This window comes from Falco naumanni, chromosome 13 (assembly GCF_017639655.2).
Source record: "Falco naumanni isolate bFalNau1 chromosome 13, bFalNau1.pat, whole genome shotgun sequence".
Classification (NCBI taxonomy): domain Eukaryota; kingdom Metazoa; phylum Chordata; class Aves; order Falconiformes; family Falconidae; genus Falco; species Falco naumanni.
In genome coordinates this window covers 22,280,603-22,294,648 of record NC_054066.1, presented here as the reverse complement: position 1 = coordinate 22,294,648, position 14,046 = coordinate 22,280,603, and the positions used below count along the sequence as shown (strand labels likewise).

General features: G+C 47.9%; 1 long non-coding RNA gene across 6 annotated transcripts; it reads right to left on the bottom strand.

Moving 5' to 3' along the window:
* Nucleotides 1-699: 699 nt before the first annotated feature.
* LOC121097072 lies at nt 700-5,541 on the bottom strand. Of its 6 annotated transcripts, none has more exons than XR_005830767.1 (4): nt 3,866-5,541; nt 1,281-1,366; nt 1,060-1,155; nt 700-933 (listed from the first exon to the last, which is right to left on the bottom strand). It is a non-coding gene; the product is annotated as an uncharacterized LOC121097072 (long non-coding RNA). The 6 variants fall into 6 exon arrangements; XR_005830766.1 differs by lacking the exon at nt 3,866-5,541 and adding an exon at nt 1,687-2,110; XR_005830763.1 differs by lacking the exon at nt 3,866-5,541 and adding an exon at nt 1,849-2,110.
* Nucleotides 5,542-14,046: the final 8,505 nt, after the last annotated feature.

The following is a 14,046-nucleotide window of genomic DNA, read 5'->3' as shown; positions in this document are numbered from 1 at the left end:
TGACATCCTGTCTTTTTATGAATATTAAAACGCTTGATCTCATGACATATTTACACAGAAGTATCCCTGCTGCCTTGGCCAAATTGTTCCTAAAGTATAAAGTACTTTACATGAATGAACGTAATGACGACAACCTGAAGCTTTGTACATTAAATTATCAAAGTTTTACAGCTAGTCCAGAGGGGTTAGCTCCAGACCAGGAGAGATCTCTGCAACGCCTGTTGCTCCCATATAAAAATGGTGGAAATTTGTCCTTTAAATAAGAATCGCATTCAGGAATTCCATGAGCAGGGGTGAACTCGGAGACCAGACAAAATAGATCCATCTTCACTTAAACATGAGTTTACACAAGGCTGGAGCACCCTCTGAACAGGACCAGCTTCCAAAACACCACATCTTGGCATGGCACTACTGTGGTCGCTAGATGCAGGCATGTCAAAACCAGCAGCATGCCCAAGCGATGCCTCCCTGTTAGATCCCTCAACTAGACAGAAGGAATTTCATCTCCACTGACATCCTGAGTGGGTTTTGCCATTGCCTTCATCACACCCCCAGCACCACCAGTCTCACTGGGGCACCATTCAGTTCCTGCACAGCCACTGTCTTGCAGCCAAACTGGAAAACGATGGTAATATTTCTTCCCTCCAGAGTGACAAAAGATGACTATGGGAAGACACAGAATTGATAGGATTTTTTTTTTTATTTATTCATTTTTTGAAGATAGAGTAAAAAGGAGCATGTAGAATTGTTCAGCTGAAAGAAGCTGAAGGGTCTGGTATCTCTGACTTGAGAGTGAAGACAGCAGCAGCAGTGGAATAGGTCCCAAAATGAAACACTGACACTGAAAAACAACTTCTTTTTCTTACTCCAAATGTTTCAAATAATCAGGCTTGCTTTCCATATAAGAATGATTTCTTTATACTTCTGGAACACCTATATGCAGTGATGTATGTGATGAGAGTTGACACTGGATGCTGGGGAACCCCGTTATTTTGAACGAAGACGAAGCAGTACAATCGCGGTGAACCCCCCACCAGCAAAAGGGACAAAGTGACTTACACGACTGAAACAGAGCAGGCCCCAAAACATCTTCACTCTCTCCAACAGCCAAGTATATGTGCTCTTTTCCTAATTTATTTGAATCTTCCTGCATCTCTGCAATTAGAAATACACAACTGTCTGGAGCCTGGAAGACCACGTTCCAGTGCAGAGACATAACAGAGCTGGGTGCCACCAACCACATTTCCAGTAGAGTAAGCAGACTTTCTTGTAAAACTTACTATTTTGAGACATAACTTCAGTCAGTGCTCTGGCCCAGATCTTCCAAATATGTACGCACACAAGTAATTTCATCTAGCTACGAGCTCTGTTGAAGAAAATGAGATTACTTACGTACATATAGCAGTGGAGTTCTATACCAGCCATTTAAAGAAATATATGCTTTGGAAAAGATAAAAGGGTGACAACCACAGGAAGAACTTCCTTGAATTAGAGTTCACGGACAGAGTAAGTTCCCTTCAGGACCACAGTTTACTGCATGTAATTGCTGTCAGTCACATCTTTTCAGGCTTTTGCCTCAAACTTGGATTCTTTGGGCAGCTCTTTGCATAGCCAGAGACTAAATATTAACAGACTGGGATGACCTCAGGAGAAGAACAATTTTGAGCCCCTCGGCATTCAACTCACCCACAAATCAGATACATTTCAAGCAAAAATCAGAGTGGAACATTTACATCGTATTACCTAACTGGGCTGGCCGTCTTTTAATTACTACGTATCTCCCAGCGAAGCCAAAGCCAGGTATTGCAGAGCTTCTTTCTAATCAGAGGGCAACGGTCCACTTCTCACCATGAAGGAAAATGAGGAAATAAGCCAGCAAAAAATCATCACATCGTTGGAAACAACCCCAGGAGGTAGACGTCTGCCATAAACGATGCGACTCATACTGGTTGGCTGTGAAACGGTACCAAAAAAATTATTTGTTATTGAAAAGCACCAAGGAAAAGCAACCGCCCTCTGGACTTTGTTGCTGGCTCTAACCTGTTGGGGTCTGCAGCGAGTCTGCAGACAAGTTAGTTGACTTCAAAGACTTAGCCATGTACCTTTAAGACAGCCACAAATCGTCAGAGATGTAAACAGGATGTGAAGAATCGGAACTTAGAACCGCAGCATACGGGCACCTACAGCAACAGCAAATAGCAAGCAAGAAGGAGGACACAAAAACCTACCAGGGTCTAACACCTGCACTGTCTAAGATATATAAATAGTTTGTATAAACAATAAAGGCCATTTTGTCCGAACCCAGCCACGCAGACATAGTGTTTCTTTTAAGTCTGCCTCGACTTGCGTCACTACACTAACCAAATAAACATTCGTGCACATACCTTACCACGCAGACACACACTCTAAAAGCTGAAAGAACAAAACTAATCAACATTAAGAATAAACCCTAACTTGCTCCTGGGAAGCCTCACTCACTTTCTCAGTTTTACTTCCCCACTTCAAAAGGTATCGCTTAAGGAAATCATATCCTTCCTCTTCCCTCCTGCCAACAAGCGCTGTTAACAGAAGACGTGTAAAATATTATGGCTATCATTGCTGTCCTTGTACGAGCCAGCCATCCCGAATAGCTTCCCTTCCCTACAGCAACAGAACTGAATGGTTACAGCCAAGAGAGGAGCAAAGAGCAAGCGCTGCTATTAGTTACGCTAGTGCAAACGCCAGCAGAAGCTGAGCCTGTCGTTAACATCAGTGGAATTATTGTTACGACCAATTCGTCTCATGGTCGGGGTGTGGGTTCATTTTTCTAAGCACCGTGGAAAAAACAACCCCTGCTTACGGCCTCTTCACTGGCCGTGATGTGCAGAAGTTGCACAGGATCTCGGCACGCCTCAGTCCCAAAACATGGCTGAATTATGGCTGAATTATGGATGAGGGGATTCAGGTGCAGAAAAGCTGGAAGCCATTAGGTACCCAAATGTACAATGAGAAGGAGACTCTCAAATATGAATGGATTTAGCTTCCCCGCTCTCCAGTCAGGCAGGTACACCTGCATTGCCTCCGCTGCACGGGGAAATTAGGCATAGACAAAAAAGTACAACGTTTTCAAAGGTATTTTTGACACTTCAGGCTGGGTCTGCCCCATCTAGCCTCAGGCACCTGATTGAGGCTCTTAAATAGCAGCTATCTGGCAAGCCAGATCCCTTCTGCAGACGCCCACCTCCCTCTGCTGACCACAGCGCTCCTGACTGCTGCCACCTCTGTTATGTGTCAAGGGCTCGATGGCAGAATTTCATCCCTGACTTCTCCAAATGCGGTCACAGCCTCATTACCCGGAGCTCAGCCAAGCGGCCGTGCCAGGCCCAAGCGGGAGCCAGGTCTGGTGCTGCTCCCAGCCACCCGCCCCCGCCGGCAGTCCTACCCCAGCATCCCGCCTGACAAAGCAACACCCGTTTTCTGTCCCTGTGCTTGTTTCCACGGCGCAGCAGACTACGCAGCAAGGTGGCTCACATCATGTGTCACCCATGTGCTACTCAATGAATGTAACATCTGCATTCACATGTTTCAGTGACCTCCAGGTAGGGCATTAAATGTATAAACTCTTATTGTCCCAGACATACCCATGTCATCATGTTCTTGCTCATGTCCCCAGAAGAGCCTTTTTATGAAATTAAACTTGGTAGACCTGTGAAAGGACCTGTATTTCCTATAAGTATGGGTTCAGACAGCAAGCATAAGAAAACATACTACATTTCATAACAAATACACACCGTAAGAAACTGTATAATCAGTGCAAACTCAGTGGGTATTTTGAATTACTCAGTAACACAGAGGTAGCAAGCAGAACAGAAAGAAGTAGGAATACCAGTACAATCTCTCCTGATCCTTGGTGACAAGATGGTCAGTGCACAGGCTTTTTGTATTTAGCACTAATTAGCAAGGTTAATCCAATACCATTCTTGTTCTTCCCAACTGCTGTAAAGCACCTTCATGGACTGTATAACAGCTTACAAAGCGCTGACAGTTCTCAATGATCAAAATATTGACTGCAGTTGCCCCAGCATCATGCCGCAGTCTTTAAAACCATGAATTTAAAATAAAAAAAAAAAAGTCAATAAATAACAGCATTTAGCAATCATTTGCGGATGATGTTTGCTTTTCTGGGTAGGAACTAACTTCTGATCTTTGAAATGCAGCGTCATATTTGCTTTAATGTTTTAAACTTTTCTCAGCTCAGGAAGACGGAAGCCTAACTTTTTTTTTTTTTTTTTTTTTTTTTTAAATGAAAGCTGAGATTTGCCTAAGATAATGTGATTACAGCAACCAGAGTAGTTTTTATTGTTGGGGCATTTTTAGTTGCTAGACTAGGTGAGATGACTGCAGCAGAACCGCTTCGATGGCACCTGTTAAGTTTTTTATTGTTGTAATAGAGTCAGCAACCACCGTGCTACTGCCTGTTTGCTGGGAAGCAACCCGAGTTACCTATGGCTGATGTCAGGTCCCTCTTCTGCTGCACCCACATGTTGTGGTGGCTGAGCTCCTCTCGCACAGGGACACAGCAGCAATAATGCAACGTAATGGGAAGATGGAGAAAAGACATTTTATTCCCTCTTTATTCCTGGAAAAAAAAGGCACAGTAAAAAATCCACAGTGTGTTGTTGCAGAGCTTTTCCATTAAACAACGCTGTGCTCACTCTCAGAGGTGCCCGGGCCCAGGTTACGGGTAACTCTCCAGCCATGGCCACAGACTGTTTGCTTAAGCCCAGCATCATGTCCTGGTAGGAGCCGGCTCCCCGCTAGACAGACCAGGGCTCGGCAGCGCTGCCTCACGTCAGCCCACACGAGACTGTGCTCATTGAGGAGCGGGGACTCCTGCCAGACAAACTGTCGCTGCCGCTGGCGTCGGTGACACATGAGCAAACCCTCAGCACGGGGGAGATCCCCCAGCACACCCCTCTCGGCCAGCTGCTAGCCAAGCCCTGCGCACGGAGGGGCCGCACACATGGGCCATTGCCAGCAAAATGTGTTTCAGTGCTACCGTGGGAATATTTTGTCCAGCTTCCCAAGTGAGTGCTGCTGTGGGTCCATGTCCCTTGCTCCCGGGGCCGTGCTGCATGTATGCAACCTGCCAGGCTGCGACCACTGAGCTCACACATCGCACTCCAGGTGTGATACCTCCCTGACTGGAAATCTCTTGCTCTGATCTTTGGAGGCCTTTCATGGAAAGGAAATCTTGAGGACAGGAGAGCAAACATTTCCAGGATGTTCCTATCTGGAGCTGTCCTGAAGAGGTTTTGGAAGGGGCACACGGAAGTTGAACTGCCCCCAGGAAAGCCAAAAGATGGTTTTCCATCACCCATCACTCAGAGAGCCCTGAGGGCACAAGGGTGACTGGTGGGGTCCTTGCTCCAGCACTGCCAGCCCTTATGCTTCATTTCTCATCAATGCACAGACAAGGGAGGGCAGGATCTTACACATCAGGGGAGTCCTGGAGAAGGCCAGGTTATTTGTGTATACGCTGCCATAAGAAAAATTCACACCAACTAAGTACACTCACAAGCAAACTGAAGAGCACCTTCCTGAGCTCTGTTCCCTGCCCCCCCCCCCCCCAAGTTTATGTTCTTCTGACGATCATAAAATACAAACCTTTTGTCATTCCAGTGCAAACTTTATGAAATTAAGTGGTTTACACAGCTCCAGCCAAAGGTTAAATTCACATATTTTCCTGCTGACTTCACTAGTTTTAACCTTTGAAGTTTGGTTGTGAAAATCCCTAGCCCCTCCACATAGAACAAACAGAAAAACTCAGAGAGCAGTACTATTTGGGATTACTCGGGGATGTTTGAGAAGGTATTATCTCTGCCTCTCTCAAAGCACTGCAAAAATGGTTTGCCTCCCGGCAAAAAAACCGAGATGTCCCTTACCTCTGCACACACACATGTACATGTACACATCTGCACAGGGGCAGGGCAGAGGGACAAAGTTACTGTGTACCCTCCTTATTTTAAACATAGGCTTGAACCATTCCTCTACCAGCTGAGGTGATACACCACAGCCACAACTATTTTCCAATATCTGAAAATGCCTCTTGAATGGGAGGGGACAGAGAATTGACAGCTATCTACATGTCCTTCTGAAACCCTGCCCTGCCTCACCCCTCAGTAAGGCTCTCCTCTCACATCAGCTCAAGAACACGTTTGTGCTAGTGAAGACAAGGTCGTGTGCCACATGAGATGAGCAAGAGAGAGGCAGAGCTCTACAGAAAGGGCATTTTGAGGATTATACCTCGCAGGAGCGCATGTTGGAGCAGGCGAGGTTGTTTTCCAGGAGCGTGGCACATCTAATTACATTTGATGTTCTCCAGAGAGGGCTGCCATTCAGAACAACAAATGCATTTTTTACCCAGTTTGGGTGCATCCATCTCCTAATTTTTAGCATTCCCTCATCAGCAGCATCAAATGCGTATAGAATCAAACATACCTGGATTCTGCAGAGATCTGCAGCATCGGGAGGTGAAGGCGATGTGCCTCACAGTCCAGGTCTGTGGGAGTCCTGGGCCCGCTCTGGTACCTGTGCAGGGCTCAAGCAGCCGATTAAGCTGGGACTGGCCAAGGGCACGAGTGTCATTGCCTCCTGCTCAGAAAACATCCTCATCACAGAAAACATCAGTAGCACACAATCAATTAGAGGAACAAAGGAAGAGTTCAGAGCCAGGACCAGAAACAGATCTGCATCTGTTCCTCTTTTGTCACGAGTGTCACCTTGTGCTTCCTGAGGGTCTGATCCTGCTTCTGATGCATGAGCATCAGTGAGAGCTGCACGCACGTGACAAGGAGAGAGTGAGACCCCGTGAGCAAAATCACTCAGCATTGCGGGAGCACATCTCAGGCAGATGACAATGCTTTTGACAAGGGAAGAGATGCAGAAGAACACCCACAGATGCAGTAGATAGCATATGTCAACATCAGCACTGCCCATGTTTGTGAAGAATTTGATTGAAAAAAGGGCCTGGCAATAAACTACTTGAGTGATTCCAGACTGCAGCACACATATCCATCACATGCCTTTTCTCCCCCAGAGTATTGTATTTCACCAAATTGGTGACATGTGTTAAGTGCTGCAGACTGCCGACCACCCATGCAGCGCAGCGGTTCCCTCGCTGCTTGCTGCTGTGCCTTCCAAAGAACACCAATATCTCCAGGTTCCCCGGAGCCACCACGTTCCACATAGGTACAGTCCTCTGCCTTTAGTGGGAACGCAGCATGGGCACATGGACCTGTGATAGTAAAACATAATTTGTTCAGATCTTTGCCTTTAGGGTGAACACTAAGATGCTGCCATCAGCCAAAAAATTTGTGATCTAATTTAGAGGCGGCGAGGCACGCTTTTTCTCCGAGGCTTTTGGAAAACAGAGCTGGGTTCCCACTTTTACATGATCTAGCAATTTTATTATTTCTTTTTTTAAGTGCTAAACAACGTTCATCTTTTCTCCATTGGGCAGTGGGCTGAGACAGAAATGAAGGTGCACTACAGAGTGCTCTTGGCTGGGTATGCAGCCCCATACTCCAGCTGGGATGGCAGGTCAGGCACTGGGACACCGAGTCTGGGGTCCCTAAGCCTTGTGTACCTCAGCTGCTGCTGGTGATGGTCATTTGCAACCACCAGAAAGGGGAAAAAGCAGGGTTTTGCTATGCATTTTTGTCAAAGCTGCCCCATTAAGCGTTTTAGACAGCTGTGCTACAATTTTCCATGCACTTTCTCCTCAGCCTTCAATTGCGGTGCAGAATAATATGGCTATAATGAGCGATAGGAGGGTTCAGCTGCAATTTTAATGCACAGCATCCCATTTCACCTGCTTAACCCTGCCTCCTGCAGAGTGTTAGAGATGGGCTTAGAAATATCACACAAACGGGCCAGGGATCTTTCTTTCCCTCTTTAAGAAAATTTCTGGGTAAAGTCTGCTTCTTCCAGCCAAGCTAAAAATACAGCAGAAAGAGTCAGTCACTATGAAGCAGCACTTAGCTATGTTTCCTAAAGGTCACGGACTGGGACTGAGAGTTCGAGCTCCTGAGATTTACACTTAGCTTTCACACCGAACAGTTACACGTTATATGGCTTTGCTCTCCTTTGCCCCTGGTGTTCTCGGACAAGTGACAACCTCATGGTTGGAGATACTGGTGTGTGCAGCTTGCCCGTGCCCTGTCCAGCCACAGCTGGAGCATGAGGTACCACCACGCATCCCTGGGCCAACAGGCTGGCGAGGTGGGCGTTGCCTTGGCCCCTGGGAGTTTTGATGAGGAGTTTCTGTCTCGGGGAGGACTTTCAGGGGTGGCACTGCTCCATCTCTAGCCAGTCTCTCAGGGGATAACTTGTTCTGGCTCTGTCCCCAGGACACTACCCAGTAGTACGGAAGTTTGGTCAACACCAAAAAGCATTGGATTGGGGGCAAAGAAACAAAGATACCCCACACCTCGGCAGACCCATCCCTTTTCCTAATGGGAAAAGTTTCCCCTCTCCACCTTTCTTTCCCAGAAGCAGCTCCCTAGGGGCACCAGGAGACTGAGCACCGAGGTGATGCACATCAGCTTTGCTCACTAAGGCACCGCTGTATTTTTGGCCACTGGCGTTTCCTAGCTGCGCCTGTCACCAGAAACGTTGAGTTGCACTCGCCATCAGCATCATTCCTGCTGGCTCCCCTGGGATCCCTCCAGTGCAGGATTGGAGACGGGGAGATCCAGGGACAAAACTGCGACCCAAAGAGGAAACCTTTACGCCCATCCCAGCTCTTTGCTCCCACAGCAGTGTCCGGAGTTAAAAACTGACCTAATTTAGCAGGAAGCATCGCTGCTTCCATAGGGATCACGCTTCAGAGGTAAAGCCACTGCCTTACAGATGCCCAGCTGCTGTTAGGGAACCTGCACCCCCTCTCCCGAGCTAAATACAGCTTAAAACAAGCGGCTGCGTCAGCGCCCTCCGTTTGGGGCCGGCAAGCCAGGCGTCCGGTGGGTTAGGAAAGCAAATCCCAACCCGAGCAACGCTCGGCTGCCGCCCCGCCGAAGGTGCCATGGCAGGGCCGCCATCCCGCCCCAGACCCCGCGGGGTCCATAATAAACGTTATTAAAGTGCTCGACGTCGCCCCTCAGGCTCCCCCGCCCCGCCCGGGTGGCTTCGGGGCTGACCGGGGCTCCGCCGGGGACGGCGCCGTGCGCAGGCGGGACGCGGGCGCCACCTGGTGGCGGCGGGCGGCGGCTGCAGCGCGGGGCGCGCCGGGGCTGGGCTCAGCTCCCCTCTTTCGGCTCCGCTGGGGCAAAATCGGGGTGAAATTCGCCCTCGCCGCCGCTGGGAAGCTGGGGGACCGCCAGCATCACCTGGCAAAAAAGGGCCAAAGACCCTCTGGCAGCATTTTAACGCCTGCAGGCCGCACAGCGCCTGTGCACAGCCTGCAGCTTCCCCGTGGTGCCAGGCAGGCCAGCAGCCACCTCCCCCGCCGCCTGTATAATAATGTACATTACTAAATCATCGAACTCTCTGACAGAGCTTCTTACCTCTCACAGTCCCGGCAGCCCCCTCACACATGGGCTCGTTTTGCTGCCGGCGGGTCTTTGCTCGACGCCTGGGAGAGCCGGTACCACGCGCCCGGGATCGATAAAGCGCCCTGCCTGGCGGCCGAGCTGCTCTCCTGTCACCGGGCTGGGCACCAAGCCACGGGTGGCAGGCCACCGGGCAGGGACCAGCTCCTTCGGCCCCATCGGGCCCGTTGGCTCAGGAACGGAGAAGGGTTTGGGCGGTGGGACACCAACAGCTCCTCCGGAGAGCCGGCCACACGCCGAGGCAGCAAGGGCAGGCGAGCTGCCTGGTGTCCCTTCCTAGGTCCCCAGGGACTTGGTCTCATCCACAAAGCACCAGAGTAAGAGCTGGCAGAAATGACTGTTGCACGTGTTTATGTTCAATTCCTGCTCTGCAGGAACTAAGCTCTTCCAGTAATTATAAGAGAGTCAGCAGTATCCCAAACAGTGCAAACATTTGCAATCAGTAATTACAGATATCACTTCCCCATCAGAGCTGCTGAATGACTGCTGCCATCTGATATCGCCCCGTCCCCTCTCCATTTTTCCACTTAAAAAACCCCAAAACCAAACAAAACCCACCAAACCATTTTGCATTGCTTGAGCAATCACAACCCACCATCTGAGACACACTAGACGATACCAGTGTTTAAATCGTATCAGTAAAGGCAGTGTGAAAGGTACTGGTTTAAGCCACTCACCACGGTGTCGTCCAGTTCCGTGAGCTAAGGGACCTGAGAATATATGTCAGGTCCTCAACTGAAGTCTCTGGACTGTGCAGCATTGCTGGCTTTCGAGATGAGAAGAGCTGGAATGTGAAACTGGAAGCTCATGTTTAATCTCAGCCGTTCCCTGAGGCTCCCGTGGCTGCTCTCAGAGATGATCCCCAGCACCACAACCTGGACGCATAAATGAGCTGACCCGCAGGGTCTGGAGTGAGTATCTGCGATTTGGGGTGAGTTGCCCTGTGGCTCAGTTTTCCTAATCATGACATGGGGGGACAGATGACTGCTGCAGAGGCTTGTGTGAGACTCTGGTATATTAATTAAGCTGGTCACAAACCTTTCCCTTCTGCTTCTCGCCCATCTGAAGGAACAAATATGCCACCAGAGTGCCTCACTGCCAGCCTGGAAGAGCAGAGAGAAGGTGCAGGATATGCCCAGGAGCAGCCTACTCCCCACGCTGGCAGAAGCTGGCTCGCAGTTGGGAAGCTATCAACTGGCCTTTGCAGATGCATTGTACAAACATTTACATTTCTCTGGACACCCCATTTGCATTTATCTGTGTATTTAAGCCCTTCCATTGTAGCCAGTTGGGAGGGAAGGGTGTGATCCCAGACCACGCAGTGAGGTGCCATTAATGCTCCAAGCTCACAGTCCTAAGGAGCATCACAGCTAGTGAGGGGCTGGGGTATTCAGCATCACCAGGGACTAAAGTGAGCATGAAGCCGGCAGGATTCAATGCTATGTAAAGGTCAAGCTGCACACCTGAACGGTGTCTTACCTCAGAATTGCTTTTTGGGGAGTATTAGCCCAATCCCAGTGCCTCCTGAGGATGCACAGAATAACCAGCGCTGCTCCCGTTTAACAGGTGGTTAAGTGAAACGGGGACAAAAGGACTCACTTCCCCAGGTATCGCTACACATCTCACCAGCAAGCTCCACACCAGCAGTTACACTCCGGATTCCCTCCCCCCCTAGGCCCTAAATCCAGCTTTCACTCCAGCTGCTTTCCACCAGGAAAGGTGACTCACCAAAGGCGAATGACAAAGTGTTTTCCCACTGCAGGAAGGTTTTCATCTGGTATCATATGAAACCTTTCCAGAAAGCTGAATTTCTGCATTTCAAGTAAAATACTGACATCTCAAAGTTTATTCTGAATCACTATTAAGAGAAAAGCAAACTCTTCCATGAGACGAAGTCACAAAATCATTCTGTTTCCATGATGCTGAACCATTCCATTTTGATAACGTCAAAACATTCTAAAATATTGTCTAATGCAAAGTAGTTAACAGATTGACTGTTGTAATAAGCCAAAACGAAATTAATTTACACAAGCAAGTCAGAATTATTTGACTTCCTCCTTTAAAAAATGTCAAATTGCCAGAAACCTGAGATTTCAACACTAGCAACACTGCCTTTCCTACAAGGTCACTCTTCCAGCCTGATTTTTAGACCAGCTCTTCACAGAACAGCCCTGGCATTATCCTTTGCTGGGGCTGTAGCAGGTCCAAATCCCCATCTTCTGGAGCTCCTGGAAGGGAGATGAAGCCTGAGGTGAAAGAGCTGACCACAGTTTCGATGTGTCCAATACCCGTGCTGTACCGCTGGGGCTGCCTTTGGTTTGCCTTCTGTTGTCCCAGGGACTGAGCAGCTCCAACTACAGAAACCGGCACCCACGTGGCAGCTCAAAAGAACGTTGTAGCCATCAAAAGTCAAAGCCCAGAAAATCATCTCTGCGGAATAATGAAGTGTACATACAGCTGAGACCAGTCACTTCAATCTCAACTTCTAGAACTGCACCAAACCACTCAGACTGTGCTAATTTGTAATTAGGAGTGGGCGATTTATTGCACGCTGAGAGCCCTGTAAATCAAGCTGAAAAACTGGGCCTGTCAGAAGCTGTCTATTAGCATTTCCACTTCTTTCCACACTTAGTACTACCTAAGAAATTTCAGACTCTGCTATTCCAGGTCCCACTGTCCTTTCACATGTTGTTTTCAAGTATTTCAGCTCCCATGAAAGGGCTGAAAAATCTGCTTTTTGACACTGCAGGTCATGGCCTAAAATATTCCCCCCAAGTCTTTTCTTCCCAAGAACTAAAACAACCTTTCCTCATCTACTGCAGTTCGTGTCCTGCATTTAAAAAATGCACAAAACTTTAAGTGCACTCAGAGGTGAGATGATTACAGCTCGCAAAAGCAGCAAGGGCAACCTGCTACAATGCAACACAGCCTCAGAAAAATGAGACAAAATTTTCATTTCCACAAAAGCACTTGCCATTCTGTCTGCAGGCAGCCTGGCTCCCCGCACACATCGCGCAAGTTCCCCGCCTGCTGCTACAGACCATTCTGACAAGGGACACATCCTCTCGTTGACACTTTGCTTTCCACCTCCCCTGGCTTTGAGTTTCCCCAGGGTGCCAGCCATTGCATGCACCACCTCCCCTGTCTGAACCCACTGCTGCGGTGCGCGAAGGTCTGTCCGGTTATCTTGCAGAAAGACAGCAAAAAAAAGAGATCCATAAAGCATGCAGTTAACATACTTACTCCTGCTGGCCAGTCTGGTCACCCTAGGATGGTCATAGGAAGGACCACAAAGGTCCAGGCACATTTTCCCCCATTGCCTAGTCTGCCCGGTGAGGAGCAGCGTGGCCTTTTCCCACTTCAACACTCTATGTTACTTTTCAGGAAATTTCTTCCTGATCCCCTCAAGTTGTGCCTTGTAACATAAAAATAGATAAGTTTAGAGATGACAATTTCATTTCAAACCATATTGTTTGTTTTCATGAACGTCCCCTGTTTAAGGTTCTCGGCTGTTTGCATACTAAATAGCCTGCCTTGTTTTTGGTTTGCCACATCTTTGTATTGTATTGTTTTTACAGCTGACAAGCACCGTTGGACTGCGGGAACACTGTAGTGTCAAAAGCAGATTGAATTTGCTGATTACTGGAGTTCTTTGTGCTGCTTGCACAAAATTTCTTCACCCTATAATACATCTGTTGTTTGTATATTCGATAAAGTTAATATCTCTGAAATCAGTCATTTCCCCTAGCTCTAAATTATACCGCAACAGACAGAAGATTGACTTCATTGTATTGACAAGAGAGAACTCTCAATGCTTATTATTTGTGGTGACTTGGAGAGATTACAAAAGCACACAGAATGGCTTTGTCAGGGGAGTATATTGCTACAGAAGCTGATAAGGTGATGTATGCACATTAACAGTGGGAATGGTCTTTAACAAACTTCAGCTTTCCTAGTATTTTGGGGAGGAAGAACTAAAGAAATACCATAGATCAATGTAACATTCCCTCCTTCTCTTCGTGCCAGTATCCAGTTTAACACTGATCTGATGTGCAGTATTTATGTCTACATAAATAATTCAGGAACTAATTAATCCGATTCTTTTATAATTACCTCTTATCATGGCATGCAGCCCAAATCCCAGCAGCTTAATTGCCGCTTAATGGAGATATTTATGATACCAACGCTAGTAAAGAATATAGGTGCTCTCACTTATTTCAATTAGGGATGAGGCTTAAGCTACTAAACTGATTTGGATTTCAAACACCTCTGAAATTCTGCCATTTGAAGACACATGGGTTTTTCACTTCAGAGCAAGAGGCTTCAGCTCTCTTATTTCACACGTGACTGTATATTCGGGTACAAGAGTCAGCACTCATGTACTGCAAGATGACAATACTGCAGCACCATTTCTCTGATGCTTTGACTCTCACAGCATGGCTGTACTGGATTTTGG